This window comes from Cucurbita moschata, unplaced genomic scaffold (assembly GCF_002738365.1).
Source record: "Cucurbita moschata cultivar Rifu unplaced genomic scaffold, Cmos_1.0 Cmo_Scf00191, whole genome shotgun sequence".
NCBI classification, from domain to species: domain Eukaryota; kingdom Viridiplantae; phylum Streptophyta; class Magnoliopsida; order Cucurbitales; family Cucurbitaceae; genus Cucurbita; species Cucurbita moschata.
The window spans coordinates 9,134-22,928 of NW_019268707.1; the positions used below are offsets into that span (position 1 = coordinate 9,134).

Consider the following 13,795-nt stretch of genomic DNA (forward strand, 5'->3'; position numbering starts at 1 on the left):
AGACGTTAGTAGCGACTCTGAGTATGTGAAAATTTAGGGTCGTTACATGTAAGAAGAAATATTGACTAATGGTTTTGTATTAATACTTCAAGTATGCAAAGAGAGGATATGGAGAATGAGAAATGTACATTTAGGAAGCACTGACTAATGGGTATACATATGATTTCAGTTTATTATATATATAGCTTCTTTATATGTAACCGCCTACTATATATAATTATTTAGTATATATATATCTATCAGATTTTTACTATAAATAGTCAGCCTTCGTATCCAACATTCTAGAGCCCAAATAGTCAGGGATTAACATCCTGCTAGAACACAAAGTCATTTACATGCCCCTAGCAAAATGCGTAGTAGTAACGGAGTCTAACCCAACGATCATTCAGACAAAATATCCATCGACCAAGAGGGGTGAAAATGATGACGATAATACAGTTGAGAAAGAATCTTAGTCATGATGAATCTACACTTGCTGCCATTGTTGTATTTGAAAAGGGGGAGCTCAAGTGTGCCGACCTCAACAAAAACTTTTTTGCCACTACATGAATACCATATCCAAAATAAGAAGGTCAGATATTGGGTTTAACCCCACCAAGAGAGATAAATCACAAGATTAGTTTTATGTCGCCTACCACAAATAGATGTCATGCGGCTCAGCCTGAGCTAGTTGAATTCTACAAATAGCAAAATGGCATGTTCACAGTCGGGTTTATTTGACCTACAAAGGCTCTTGTCACTGATCACTCAAATGCTTGGGAAAGACACCAAGCCAACACCTCTACTAAAGAAGGGAGACAAAAACAAACCACTAAAGCAACACATGTTCACGCAAAAATACCATCCAGACGGATGAAGAGAAGGGTCGACCACAATAATTTCAAAGCAAATAGAAAGTTATGATAAGTTAAGGGTAGATCAACTTTGAGTTCAAAGCAACAAGAACTAGAGACTGGTGCGAAAATTCTATGGACTAGTCGAAGTTATCCACAAGATTAGGAAGACATCATATAGGATCCAATTGCTCCTATGGATACAGACTAGCCCTGTTGTCCACGTCAGTAACTTGAAATGTTATTATTCCGACCAAGAAAACATCAAGTAAAAGCAGGTGGTATGGCGTCATGCAAAGAAGAAATTGTTTCAAGCAAAGAAAGTAGGAAAGACACCAACATAGAAGACTTGAAGAGTTAACAAACCGTGAAGTGATTTTCAATAGCTCCTAGTAGGTTGGAAAAGACTCCTCAATACTGAGATCAGCTAGAAGCGTGTTGCGTGACCTAAAGTCAGCCTCATCCTACAACGTTGAGTTTATGAAGAGCCAGTTGATAGAGATATTGACAAATTGTGTAAGGGCAGATGACGCAGTCATGATTGGCCGAGGTAGGTTGCCTGTCGCTACATGTTAGATGTCTCAACTATTCCTGTAAACGATTTGTGGTTCATGGTGGCATGCTCATTCCAAACACGTTTTACTTGCTTTCATCTTAGATAGGCATTTACTATTATTGTTGTGCCAATACGGGGTGTATGATTAGTCCTCAAAATCATATCTACACCCATCAGGACTAAAATGTCCCAAAATGTACTATAGGAGAACGTGACCAGTTGTTGTTTCTTCACTTTTAGCTTATCACATTCCTTTATTTGAAATTGTTTTTAATGTATTTCCTTGCTCACGTTTTCTAAAATATTTCTTCTAAACGTGATTCGAGCATACACTGCTATTGTTCGTTCAGTCTAAATTTTGCATGGTTGACTTGTTCATTGGATTAGAACAAATGTCACATAATCATTGTCTCACTACTGCAAGAGTGCGAGAAAGAAATGGTTGCATTTTGAGAATCGAACTTCAGACCTCTCACACCAAAAACAATAATCATTTCAAAATTGTCCTTTTTTTCCCTTTGGAGAGGCATTCCTAAAATCAAAATCAAGACCTCTTGCACCCAAAGCAAGAATCATACCACTAGACCAAATGCCCTTATTATGGACTATATATTAAGTTGTTTATGGAATGTATCATCATTATTTCATTTATTTTCTTTGTTAATGAAATCAATGAGCAATTATTATTATATCTTTTAGATCTAGACCACTGTTAAATTATTTACCTTTGAGACATATAGCGTGGAGTACACAAGTAAATGATACCACTAGACCAAATGCCCTTTCTAAAAAAAAATGCAACATTTTTAACTCCTACTCAATATATTTTTTTCTCTCAAGTTTGATAACTATTTTCTTGAGCGGTTGTTGGACTATAAAACAAAAAATTGACGGTCTAGTATTTTACTTGTAAGTAAGGCATGTATATTGAATTGTTCTAATATGCAAGTGTTATCGAATAAACTACAACCCAACAAATGAATCAAACTAATAAGTTTGGGTTGGGTTGGATTTATTCGGCTCAATTCATCCGTTTGTTTGATTTAATTCTTCTATTTTGCTTCGTATGCAAGAAAATGAAGTTGTATTGAATGTACCATAGTTTGATTTATGACAAACTCATACGAAATATAATTGCATTAATAGTACTAAGAGTTGGAGTCTATAAACATTTCATGAACTTAAGTGCAACTCATGCTTCATTAAAGACGAGATAAACTTTAGTTAAGTAACTGGAACTTTAAATTACTTCATGTGGAGCTTCAATTACTCTAGGTTAGCTACTATCTTTAGGATTTACTAATTGGACACGAGTTCTTGGATTTAGGGGATTGTTTTATGTAATTTTCAACTATAACTTATGTTTTCAAAATTTTAGGTCATAATTTAGGTAGTGGTTGTATATTATGGATGAACACTAGAGTTTCTATCGTGTTCACCACAACTACATTAGTTTTTGTTTGAAGGCTATAATTGTCATTTATGTTGTAGGGCAATAAAATTTGTTTAGATAAAATTTTAGTTAAAGTTGCATATTTTACTTCTTGCTAGTAAAAAATTTTTCTTAGCATAATATGAATTTAGTTGCAAGAGTTATTAGGAATAAAATGGAGAAAGAAATTTTCTTTAAAATAATAAACAAACCCAAGTTCATCTTTGTTGTTGTCTAATTATGATTTTGCAAAAAGCTTAACTAATATGAAATATCAAGGTAAATCAAGAATATATCCTACACGTCATTCAAGATGACAATAAAATGGAGTTAAATTGAACGCAGTTTTAGTTTCATGTCTAGCATAATTGTATTAATGATATTAAAGAGAATTTCGTTTTTTATTAGAAGAGACCAACTTCCTTTAAGGTACTAGGAGTTTAAACTACTTCCATTGTAATTTCAGTCACTCCACAATGATTACAAATTTAGGGTTGGCTTATTGGACATCAATTACCAACTTTAGGTTATAATTTAGGTAGTAGCCATTATAATATTAATGAGCATAAGAGTTACAATTCTTTCATGGACCATATGTGTTATAGTTGAATGAATATATATAAATATATATATATATATATATATATATATATTATGTATGTTGAGGTTTGGGTAAAGCATAAAGTAGTAAGGAACGCCATTGTCAACTCTAGAGCCACCCACAACTCATGATAGAGATTGCAAAATATTTTAACATCCTTTGGCATCAAGATATAGGAAAGATGAATGTCGTCAAATTGGAAGCTTTGCTTGTCTAACAAGTCACAATGAGAACTCTAATCAAGCTGGAGCCTTGGACTAGGCAAATTGTTTAGTGATAGTTGAAATGGATGACTTCGACGTTGTGTCAGGAATGAACGTCCTGCTGAAACACAAAGTCATTTACATGCCCCTAGCAAAATGTCTAGTAGTAATGAAGTCTAACCCGATGATCATTCAGAAAAACATCCATCAACCAAGAGGGTTGAAAATGATGTCGATACTACAGTTGAGAAAGAATCATAGCCATGATGAATCTACGCTTGCTGCTACTGTTGTAATTGAAAAGGGGAGCTCGAGTGAGCCAACCTCAATAGAAACCCTGTTGCCACTACATGAACACCACGACGCAAAACAAGGTCAGATAATGGATTTATCCCCACTAGAAGAGACAAAAATAAGGTCAGATACGGAAGAAGGGAGACAGAAACAAACCACTGAAGCAACACATGTTCACACAAAAATATCATCTAGATGGATGAAGAGAAGGGTCAGTCGGAAACGTCAACCACAATAATTTTAAGAAAAATAATGAGTTCATATAAGTTAAGTTCAGATAAACTTCGAGTTCAAAGCAACAAGAACCAAAAACTGGTGTGAAAATACTATGGACTAGTTAAAGTTATCCATAAGATTATGAAGACATCATATATATAGAATCCAATTGCTCTTATGGATGCGGACTAACCTTGTTGTCCACGTTAGTAACTTGAAATGTTATTATTTTGACCAAGAAGACATCAAGCAGAAGTAGGTGGTATGACGTCATACAAATAAGAAAAAGTTTCAAATCAAGAAAGTAGGAAAGACACGAACAGAGAAGACATGAAGACTCAACAAACCGAGAAGTGATTTTCAACAGCACCTAGTAGGTTGGAAGAGACTCCTCATTATTAGATCAGCTGGAAGCGCATCGAGAGACCTAAAGTCAGCCTCATCCAATAAATTGTGTGGGGGCATATGTCACAGTCATGATTGCCCAAGGCGTGTTGCCTGTGGTTGCATCTTGCATGTCTCAGCCATTCTTGTAAACGATTTGTTGTCCAAGGCGGTTATTTGAGCAATGTTATTGTTTACCGATTATTTGGGCGACACGCCTTGAGCAATCATGATCGTCACAATTGACTAAGACATTTGTTGTTCATTTGTTATTGTTGTCCAAGAGACTCCTCATTATGAGGTCATGATTGGCTAAGACATTTAAAGAAGTTTTACCTAGGGCAACTTCTATCACAATTCTCTTCTCGCTCTCTGAAACTTCTTTAAATGTTATCGTTCACTAGTTATTTGGGCGCATCTTCCTTAAAAGGGTTGTGACGACAGATGACCTAGGTAAAACTTCTTTTGGGAGATCAGTGCAATAGAGAATCTATGTCCCTTTCCTGAAACCTTCAGCGAACAACATAACAAAGAGTTCCTAGAAAAAATATAGAACAATTTGTGTAATGCCTTTGAAGTTAGGCTCGAGGCTCTATCTTATCTCCCAAGAATATGGTTCATTCTCTATTCACAAAGAAATTCTGCAATAGGAAGTGGTACCCTCATCTTCTTTTACAAAACTTTCTCAAGTCCTCATGGAATGATTTGAAAGTGGTACCCTCATCTTCTTTTATAAGACTACCTTGGCCTTAATGGAATGATTATGCTATGTTGATTCTTAGAGAAGGGAGTAGGAGTAGGAGTAAGAGTAGATGACTGTTTATGGTCCAAGTCCCGAAAAAGTAAGTATTTATGTCAAGAAAGGAGAGGAATCCTCATAGCTTCCAAGATTTGAAGAGAATCATACATACACAAATTTCCTTTGTTTGTTTATTCTTGTTGTTTTCTCTCTTCAATTAACATGTTATAAAGACACTTGTAAATTATAATTAAATATAGCTTTTTTTTTTCTTTCCAAATATCCATATGAATTACTTCTTGGTTCGAGGTTTAAAAAACCTATTTCAAATCTTATTATATTGCATGCTTCAATTTGATATAATTGTTGGGGGCATTTTGAGAATTAAAGTCGAGACCTCTTGCACCTGAAGCGAGAATCATACCACTAGACCAAATGCCTTGTAGTGGATCTATCATTTTTAGTGATCCATATCTTTTTTGCGTCTGAATATTTAAAATTTATCCGCATGTTTTTGTTTCAATTCTAGAAATAGAAATGATATCCATAGAAATACATAATTTTACAATGCAAATAAGAAAAACTCGTGATCAAGTTTTAGATAAAAGTAGCAAACATGTTGATAGATATAAAAATAAATTCAAGTTCTTTCTCTGGCCTAATTATCAATTGGAAGATTTAGCTGATATGAATTGTTATTGGTTTAATACCAATAATAACAGTCATTTTAGTATGCAAAGGATCCATGTGTCAATGAAAATTAGTTAATGCTATATTTTTCTTATATTGGCCATAATATCTCTCAACCAAATGCATTAGTTGAAAATGTATTTAATATTTTTTTTTGTCCTTTTCTAAATCTTCTGCCAGAAAAGTCTTCTTGGATCCGAGCCTTCCTTTTTTAAGCACCTTGTAATTCTTATTCTATAAAAAATTTAATGATTCGAGAATTTTATAAAAATTAGAAAAAGTACCATTTTCTCAATGTTATTTCAATTTTACTTGTTCTTTGCTTCTAAATACAACCTAGTAGGGATTATACACGGTCTCTTATTGGAGACCTTGAGTGTTGCAAATTCTCCTCTCCTTTGAAAACTTTTGGTCATCGAAAGTGCTTATTCTAAAATAGGTCAGGATACAAGGTTCTTATTTGCCTTCTGTTTCCCAAGTGGCTTCTTCTACTCTCTGATTCTTCCATAGGACCTTAACAAGAGAGATTTCCTTGTTTCTCAATCATTTGACTTTCTTGTCTATTATTTAATCGGGTCTTCTTTATACGTTAGGTCATCTCTCAAGAAGAGAGTTTCATGAGCCAGTACGTGCGAACGATCTAGGGTATACTTCTGTAGTATGGATATATGAAAGATATTATGTACTGCAGACAAGTTTGGGCATTGCCCGATTCTATAGGCCACAGATCCAATCATTTCTAATATCTCAAAAGGATGAATAAACCTAGGGCTTAGCTTTCCCTTTTTACCCTACCTGAGCACCCTCTCATGGGGTGCTACCTTTAGGAATATATGATCCCCTACCTACAATTCCATGTCCTTGCGCCTTAGGTCTGCATAGCTTTTCTCTCGGCTTTGTGTGGTTTGTATCCTAGCTTTAATCTTCTGGACTGTGGCGTTGGTAATTTGCACTAGCTCTGGCCCAATAATTGTCGTTTGCCCCCCTTCTACCCAAAACATAGGGGATTGAAATCTTCGTCCATAGAGAACCTCGTATGTGGCCATTTGTATGGTGGCTTGGCAAGTATTATTATAAGCGAATTTCATAAGGGGTAGGTACTTATCACATTTACCCTCAACATGTCTTCCAATATATTGCTTGAGCATTTCTATTTGACCATATGTTTATGGATGGAATGTCATACTATAACTGCGTACCCAATGCCTTTTGTTGAATTTTCCAGAAGCAAGATTTAAATCTGGCATCTCGGTCTAATACTATTGCATTTTGTTGAATTTCCAAAAGTGTACCCAATACCTTTACTGATGAATATTCATTTTTAATGTTAGCAAGAGTAGCTCAGTTGGGAGATTGTTAGACTGAAGATTTGAAGGTCACACGTGTTTTATCCACGTTCAACGCACCTAATACAAGTTTATTACTTGACTATACAATCTAAAAACATAACTTGCTTATTCAATCTAAAATTAGTGATTATTTATTTTTTAAACATAATGAATTAGCGGAAATACCTTTACTTATGAATTTATATTTTTAATATTAGCGGGGATAGCTCTGTTGGGAGAGCGTCAGACTGAAGATTTGAAGGTCACGTGTTTGATCTCCACGTTCACCGCACCTGATTCTAGTTGCATAACCCGACTATTCAATCTTAAATTAGTCATTGTTTCTTATTGAAATCTCAATGAATTATCGAAAATACCTAACGTGTTCTAGTTCACCGCACCTTATACAAGTTGGATAACTTGAATATCTTATTAAAAATTAGTGATTATTTCTATTTAAAATTTCAATGAAGTAGCGAAAATACCTTTACTGATGAATTTTCATTTTTAATGTTAGTGTGGATAGCTCAGTTGAGAGAGCGTTAGATTGAAGATTTGAAGGTCTCGTGTTCAATCCACGTTCATCACACATGGTTCACGTTTTACTATTTGACTGTTCAATCTAAAATTAGTGATATTTTTTTTTCTAAAATTTCAATTAATTAGCGGAAATACCTTTACTTAAAAACTTTCATTTTTAATGTTAGCGGGATAGCTTAGTTTGGAGAGTGTCAGATTTAAGATTTGAAGGTCGATCTCCATGTTCACTGCACCTGTTTCTATTTGCATAACTTGACTATTCAATAAAAAATTAGTCATTATTTCTTTTTAAAATCTCAATGTGAAAATATCTTTACTGATGAATTTTCATTTCTAATGATTGCAGGGATAGCCCAGTTGGGAGAGCAACAGACTGAAGATATGAAGGTCACGTGTTCGATCCACGTTCACCTTTCTTTCCAAAATTAGTTTGGTTGATTATTAGACCGTAATATTGAAGATTTGAAGGTCACTAATATTGGATTCCTAATTCTTTATTTGACTATAAATGCTCTATTATAAGATATTTAGTAAAATGACTCATTTTATTGCATGGAACAATAAAAGAACAATAAAATTGATGTTCCGTAGAATCGTCAATAGATTCTACTTTCGATGATAAGAATCACGGTGTACATTCTACTTTCAATTGCTAAGTTGAGTCCTTTTGATGTAGGTGATGATTTTTCTGATTCGAGGACGAATCCTGAAGAAGGGGATGATGATAAGAATCACGGTCAAGAAGATTCAACAAGCATTCATACTTCATCTACAAAATTGGATAGGCTAGATTCAACCATCATTTCATGTGTTACAAGCTCATTCGTTTGAGTCAAGACCATTTGAAGATTCAAAAGTAAATATTTGCATGGTTGAAGTAGTGGATGAAGTTGTAAGCATCATTTCATGAGTGGTTAGAAAACTTTATTTATTATTTTAATTATATAAAGTTTGTAATGTTATTATTTTAATTATATAAAGTTTGTAATGTTTAAATTGACTTCGTCTTCTGTGGAGATTTAAAGGGATCGAGATTAAATCACGAACACTAACTTCTTTTGTTGGGAGACTATAAATACTCACAAATTATTCTGTAAAAGTATATTTGTGATCAATGAAATTGATCTCTCAAGTTGAGACGATCCCCCTTATAGAAATCTGAGCATATTTGTGTCATTTCGATTGTGAAGTGACTCAATTTAGAAAAAGGTTCCAAATCTTGTTTCTCAATCTTGGATCTCATTATCTAATTCTAACTTTATCTCTTGGTTGATCCAAAATTTGTATAAGAAGGTATTAATTTCTTTAATACAAGGGTTCTTGCTTCTACAAAAGCTTGGCTCATTGGGCTAAAGATTACGGTTGGTCTATCATCCTTCAACGGGATTTTCTATCCCCATGACTTGCTCTAATGCGGTTGTTCTTCTAACGCCGTTGACACGTCCAGTTATCGAGATTGGTAATGTGAATTTGTAATCCATCCATTGAGGTTCTTGGAATGATTCTATAGCTTATCATTTCCATGTTGGGAGTTGGATCATGGGTCTTGGGCGAAGGAATCCTTGATTTACCGCCCTTCGAGTTGAAGGAAGTATCATAAGGCTAATTTTTTTTCATTTTTTTTCAAATTTTTTCAGTGATTTTATTTGATTTTATTTCAATTTTATCAAACTCACTCAGGTGCTCATCTCAATCATTTCAACCCTGTGTTGGCGTTCAATAAGAGAGACCTTGGAAATAACCTGTAACTATTCAACTGGATTATCCCATTAACAATTTGAATAAAATAAAGTGACATTAACCATTTGAATCACCTCAACCCCACTTGTTAAACTTGACCAAATATCTATAACATAACACTAACAAAGGTACAAAGTAACACAAACCTGTACAAAGTAACACTAACAAAGGTACAAAGTTCATAAAAGTCTTTTTAATGTAAAATACCATTGAACTTGACCATTATAGTGCCTGTCAAACGTAGGTAAAGTTTAAATTCGAGTCTCCTTGTCAAACTCACTCGGGTGCTCATCTCAACCATGATGGCGTTCAACAAGAGAGACCTCGAAAATAGCCGATCGCATTAACCATTTGAATCACCTCAACCCCACTTGTTGAAATTGAAACAAATATCTATAACATAACACTAACATAGGTACGATGTTCATAAAAGTCTTTAATCTAAAATACTATTGAACTTGACCATTAAAGTGCCTCTCAAAATGAGGTAAAGTTTAAATATAATTGGTGACAAAAGATGAAACTATAAAATAAAAAGAAATAAGAAAATAATATTCAATTTCAGAGAATCAAACCAGAATCTCCTAGGTGAAAGCAAAATATCCAAATTGGACAACAATGAATTTTTGGTGTAGTTGTCCTAAAGTCTTTTGTCTAATCGCTCAAGAGTTTTACTATGATGTTTTGGGTAATGTCTAACTCTTCGACACGTCCTTTCATGTGTGTGATAGAGTTCTCAGAATTACTAAGACGTTTCGAGCTGTTCGATCGTGTGGCTCTTTCTTCAAAAGGGTAAACATCAAACATCAAGTCTTTGATTGGCAACCCATCAAAAGGAGCGTCGATTGCATCGATTCCATCAACAATCTTCCCATGAGTTTATGGTGCAGGACCCATTTCTTATACCATTCACCTTCGAGCGCCACCATAGTTTTCCATCGTCCATGAAATGCATTGCGACCAACGTAACTCTTAGGTCCTATGAGCAAGTTCCAGTAACCTTCAAGTATTGTTCTACGTAAAAAATAAAGCTTTTTAATTCTTTAGCATCCCGGTTTCCATTTAAAGGGTTGTGTTCTTGGATTTTAAGTTTGTTAAGCCCACATGAACTTGGCTTGAGGTGTGGTTCTCTACAGCCCAACTTGTTAAACTCACTCAAGTGCTCATCTCAACCATGAAGTCGTTCAACAAGAGAGACCTCGAAAACGACTGGATTATTGAATCTCAACCATGATGTCGTTCAACAAGAGAGACCTCGAAAACGACTGGATTATTGCATCTCAACCATGATAAACGACTGGATTATCGCATTAACCATTTGAGATTATTGCATCTCAACCATGATAAACGACTGGATTATCGCATTAACCATTTGAATCACCTGCTCATCTCAACGATGATGTCGTTCAACAAGAGAGACCTCGAAAACGACTGGATTATCGCATTAACCATTTGAATCACTTGCTCATCTCAACCATGATGTCGTTCAACAAGAGAGACCTCGAAAACGACTGGATTATCGCATTAACCATTTGAGATTGAACAAAATATCTATAACATAACTCTAACAAAGGTACGAAGTTCATAAAAGTCTTTTTAGTCTAAGATAGAAACTGTAAAATAAAATGAAATAAGAAAATAATATTCCATTGCCGGGAATCAAACCCAGGTCTCCTGGGTGAAAGCCAGATATCCTGACCGCTGGACGACAATGGATTTTTGGTGTAGATGTCCTGAAGTCTTTGTCAGATCGCTGAAGAGTTTTAGCATGATCTTTTGCTTAATGTCTAACTCTTCGACATGTCCTTCCCTGTGTGTGTTAGAGTTCTCAGGGCTATCGTGACGTTTCGAGCTATTTGATTGTGTGGCTCTTTCTTCAAAAGAGTCAATATCAAATGTTAGGTCTTTGATTGGCAACCCATCCAGGGGAGTGTCGATTGCATCGATTCCATCAACGATCTTCCCATGAGTTTATGGTGCAGGACCCATTTTTTATACCATCCATAGTTTTCCATTGTCCATGAGATGCATTACGACCAACGTAACTCTTAGGTCCTATGAGCAAGTTCCTGTAGCCCTCAACTCTCAGGTCGTATGATAGAGTTCTTAGAGCTACCGCGACATTTCGAGGTGTTCGATCGTGTGGCTTTTTATTCAAAAGAGTCAACATCAAACGTCAGGTCTTTAATTGGCAACCCATCAAGGGGAGCGTCGATTGCATCGATTCCATCAACGGTCTTTCCATGAGTTTTTGGTGCATGACCCATTTTTTATATCATCCACCTTCGAGCGCCACCGTCCATCAGATGCATTGTGGCCAACGTAACTCTTAGGTCCTATGAGCAAGTTCTTGTAACCTTCAAGTATTGTTCAACGTCAAAAATAAAGTTTTTTTAATTCCTTAGCATCCCGGTTCCCATTTAAGGGTTTGTGTTTTTGGATTTTCAGTTTGTTAAGCCCAACATGAGCTTGACTTGGGGTGTGGTTCTCTACGACCCTCCTTGTCAAATTCACTCTGGTGCTCATCTCAGTCATCTCAGCCATGATGGCATTCAACAAAAGAGACTTTGAAAATGACCGAATTATCACATTAACCATTTAAATGACCTGAACCTCACTTGTTTTAATTGAACCAAATATCTATGACATAACACTATTAAAGGTTCGAAGTTCATAAAAGTCTTTTTTAATCTAAGATTCTATTGAACTTAACCATTATAGTGCCTCTCAAGCCAAGTTCATAAAAGTCTTTTGAATTTAAGTTATTGTTGAACTCATCCATTATAGTGCTTCTCAAACCTAGGTAAAGTTTAAATATAATTGGTGACAAAAGATGAAACTATAAAATAAAAGAAATAAGAAAATAAAATTTCATTGTCGAGAATCAAACTCGGGTCTCCTCGATGAAAGCCAGATCTTCTGTGTAATGTCTAACTCTTCGACATGTTTTTTTTATGTGTATGATAGAGTGCTCTGAGTTACCGCGACGTTTCGAGCTGTTTGATCGTGTGGCTCTTTCTTCAAAAGGGTCAACATTAAACGTCAGGTCTTTGATTGGCAACCCATCCAGAGGAGTGTCGATTGCATCGATTCCATCAACAGTCTTCCCATGATTTTATGGTGAATGACTAGTTTTTTATACAATTCACCTTCAAGCGCCACCATAGTTTTGCATCGTCCATGAGATGCATTGTGGGCCAACGTAACTCTCAAGTCTTCTAAGAAAGTTCCTATAGTCTTGAAGTATAATATCAAAACATATTAACGTATTTGATATGTTAAATATTAAAATAATTTATGTGTATCATAAACATTAAATAAAAAAATATATTTGAAATTTGAATGAGATTCATATTAATTAAACATATATTATGATATTCTACGACATTTTAATATTATTTAAATAAGATATTATATCTTCATGTATTAGGTATTCAAATATATAATTTGACAAAAATTATCACAAGTTCACTGTAAATAGAACCCTACGGTTAAGTCAAAAAGCATCAAACACTAAATACTGTGACATTTTAGGTGATATTTTGCAGAGGAAGCTGATAAAGTCTTCAAAGAGTAGGTGGTCATGTCTGACATTTTAGGTTAACAACATGGTGAAAGAAACCAGAAATTCTGATACTGGTAATTAACTACAAACCTTTGAATAAGGTTTTAGAATAAATAAGATATCCAATCCAAAACAAAAATAATTTGATAAAAAGAATTTAGAGTCAAATGTTTTTATAAAATTCGATATGAAATTTGGATTTCGGAAAATTCTAATTTCTTAAAAGCACAAATATAAAATAGCATTTAATGTCCAATTTAGAAAATATGAGAGGAAGGTCATGCCATTTAGGCTAAAAAACACTCCATCCGAATTTCAGAAGATTATGAATGATATTTTCAATCCTTTCAAAAAAATTCGATAGTTTATATTGATGATGTGTTGATATTTTCTAAAACCATTAAGATCAACACTTTACACATCTACCTACCTTCATTAATGTAATCAAAAGAAATCAGCTAGTTGTGTCCATACCCAAAATCAAATAATATCAAACTCAGATCCGTTTTCTTGGATTTTAAATTTATTTGAGCCTTATTAAAACCCATACAATGGTCTTTGTCTCAAACTTTGGTGATGACGTATCCTAGAAAAGCCATCTTCAAAAAAAATTTAGGTTCTCTCAATTACGTGTCTTATATCTTTCAAGATATCAGGCACATTTACAAATGTCT

At 34.6% G+C, this 13,795-nt stretch overlaps 1 non-coding gene across 1 annotated transcript; it reads right to left on the reverse strand.

The window, feature by feature from the left end:
- Positions 1-11,200: 11,200 nt before the first annotated feature.
- TRNAE-UUC lies at positions 11,201-11,272 on the reverse strand. The gene has a single exon. It is a non-coding gene; the product is annotated as a tRNA-Glu (tRNA).
- Between the last annotated feature and the right edge of the window lie 2,523 nt (positions 11,273-13,795).